This window comes from Arachis ipaensis, chromosome B02, assembly GCF_000816755.2.
Source record: "Arachis ipaensis cultivar K30076 chromosome B02, Araip1.1, whole genome shotgun sequence".
Lineage (NCBI taxonomy): Eukaryota > Viridiplantae > Streptophyta > Magnoliopsida > Fabales > Fabaceae > Arachis > Arachis ipaensis.
The window spans coordinates 11,889,771-11,892,754 of NC_029786.2; the positions used below are offsets into that span (position 1 = coordinate 11,889,771).

The 2,984-nt window shown below is 36.9% G+C and overlaps 1 long non-coding RNA gene across 1 annotated transcript; it reads left to right on the forward strand.

Annotated features, from left to right (window-relative positions):
• On the forward strand, positions 1,018-2,775 carry LOC110268710. The gene is made up of 3 exons (XR_002357098.1): positions 1,018-1,046; positions 2,531-2,642; positions 2,738-2,775. It is a non-coding gene; the product is annotated as an uncharacterized LOC110268710 (long non-coding RNA).

Genomic DNA, 2,984 nt, shown 5'->3' on the forward strand with positions numbered 1-2,984 from the left:
TTGATGCATGTTGAAATTCGATTAGATTATACTTTGTTTTGTTTATTAAAATATCTATATCGAGTTAATTGAAATCTCTATATTAGGCCAAAATATTTTGTTGGAAATTGAAAAAATTGTCAAGCTATCCATTTTAACATATCCAAAAATGATTGAGAAATTAAGTTATATTGAAGCATATGTTGCTTATTAAGGATGCATATTTGAAAAAGAAAACTAGTTTAACCTTTTTTTCTGTTTGATAAAAGTGGAGATGGGTGTTTATGTCTGATTGTTTATATCCAACTGTTTTTCTTTTAATAGATCATATCCACATGTATGTAAACTATATATTGAATGAAACATTATCCTAACAGATTTTGTTTTTAGAGTGAAAATCTTTGTTTTCGATTTAATTAATTTTTCCTTTTTTCTATGGAAACCTAGTTAGATGATGTATATGATGAGTATAGAGACTGCATTTTTATACGTGTTTAAAGATGGTTGAATTTGAGTTTATGAATATGCTGAGGTTTTGTTGATTGTTGAATTGGTTTTTCTTATTTTGAATTTGAATTTGAACTTTCAATTTCAACTATGAAAAGTGTTTCGGTTATTGAACTGAATTGTTGAATATTGTTGCTAGAGTTGTTTGAAATTGTCTAAACATTGTTGCTAGTTTTGATATATGCAGACATGACAACAAGAAGAGGTGCTACAGATCAGGCTGCTGGTCGTGGTCATAGCCATAGTCGAGGTAGAGGGATGGTTTCTTCCGGTACCCCTAGGACTTTTGGATCCTCTCCCTCTACTCTGACCACCCCGGTCACGCCACAGGTTCCAGGTTTAGTGGACCAGCCGTTCATCATGGTCCCTAACCCCAACTATGTGTCGTCATCCACGACGCCGCTGCCTCCTACCACTCAGTAGCCCGCATCCACGGCGATGCCGACTCCAACAACGGATGCCACAGCCCCGAAGTCCAGTCACGAAAGTGAAGCAGCAACTAATGCCCCTCCACCACCTCCCATCGTATGATTGCGCATTTGGCCTGATGGTGGCACGAGGTAAGTATCACATTCAAATGCTCATGTATTTCCTGTTTATGGTTATCTTTGAAAGTACCTGAATTGTTTCTAGTTTAGTTTATTTAAGTGTGAATTGTTGGTTATTGTTTTTAAGTTTCAATGATTATAATTCCTGTTATTGCTGAAAGTTCTTGAAAATTAATTTCTGTTTAGTGGATTTAAGTTGATTTGGAATGCTAGTTATTGTTTTCTAGTTTCAATGATTATGATTCCTGTTATTGCTAAAAGTTTCTGAAATTTAGTTCCTGTTTAGTGGATTTAGGTTGATTTGAAATGCTGGTTATTATTTTCTAGTTTCAATGATTATGATTCCTATTATTGCTAAAAGTTCTTGAAAATTGATTCCTGTTTAGTGGATTTAGGTTGATTTGGGATGCTGGTTATTGTTATCAAATTTTAATGATTATTATTCCTGTTAATGCTGAAAGTTTCTTAAACCTGATTCCTATTTAGTGAATTTAGGTTGATGTAGATTACTGGTAATTGTTATCTAGTTTTAATGATTATGATTCCTGTTAAAGCTGAAAGTTCTTGAAACCTTATTCATGTTTAGTGGATTTAGGTTGATGTGGATTGCTGGTTATTGTTTTCTAGTTTTAATGATTATGATTTCTGTTAATGCTAAAAGTTCTTGAAACCTGATTCCTGTTTAGTGGATTTAGGATGATGTAGATTGCTGGTTATTGTTTTCTAGTTTTCATAATTATGATTCCTGTTATTGCTAAAAGTTTCTGAAACTTTATTCCTATTTAGTGGATTTAGGTTGATTTGGATTGTTGGTTATTATTTTCTAGTTTTAATGATTATGATTCCTGATTCCTATTTTCTAGATTTAAGGATTAGCGTTGATTCTTATTTGTGGGTTGTTGTTAAGTTTTTGCCGAACCCGAACGCGTGTACTCAAGAGATTATGAATATCATCAAGCTAATGTACTACTAGTCCTGGCCCAGCTACACGAAGATCCACGCTGAGACCAGGCAGTGCTGGTTTGAGAAATGGGCGGTAATTACTTTTATTGTTTCTGTTTTAAATATTTTTAGCTAGTTTATATCCTTTATATTGCTTAACTAAATTTAAAGCTTCTTTGACGCTGTTGCACTTCATTTGGGATGCTAAGCACGACCTGACCATCCAAAAGATATTCAATCATAAGATGGGTCGGTGGCTCCACTAGATGTTGGATGATGTTGGATGATGTTCATCATGGTCAGAGGTAAAAAAAGGGCATGTTGGCTCATTGGGAGACTGATGCGGGGTTCAGACATCGGCGTCTCACCAACCGAGCTAACAGAGCATCAGCCAGGTCATCCAAGTACATCGGCGGCTTGGTGACCTTCATGAAGATGAAGGTCAGGCTGGTATGTAGTTCCTTTAATATTGTTAATAACTTCGTTATGTTATCTATTTTGCATATCATTACTATGCATTCTAATAATTTTGTATTTCAATGCAACTTGTGTAGTCAAAATCGTTGGACCGCGAGGCCACATTGGTGGAGACGTTCAAGTACACCCACACGCTGAAGGAGAACAAAGCGAGATTTGTTGATCAGCGGTCTCGGGACCATTGTGTGAGTAAACATACATCTGATTATCTTTTGCCATGAAATTATTAGAGATTAACTGTATTTTTGTCTTACTAATCACAGTAACTTGTGTTAATTGCACAGAAGTCCTACACACAGAGACTAGAGACCGTGACTCAGCAGTCTCTATAGTCCTAGCAAAGTGGAAAGGACGCCGTCGATGGATCTGTGGCCTCAGTCGTCGACCCCAATGCGGTTTGGCACGAGACCACCTCAGTCCCGTACAAGAACCACGTATACGAGATGGAGTCTTTCTTCGCCAGTAGCTTCCACACCTCGACGTTGAGGCCATCATCAGGCCCCACCACCAGTCGAGCCGTCCAGCTCGAGG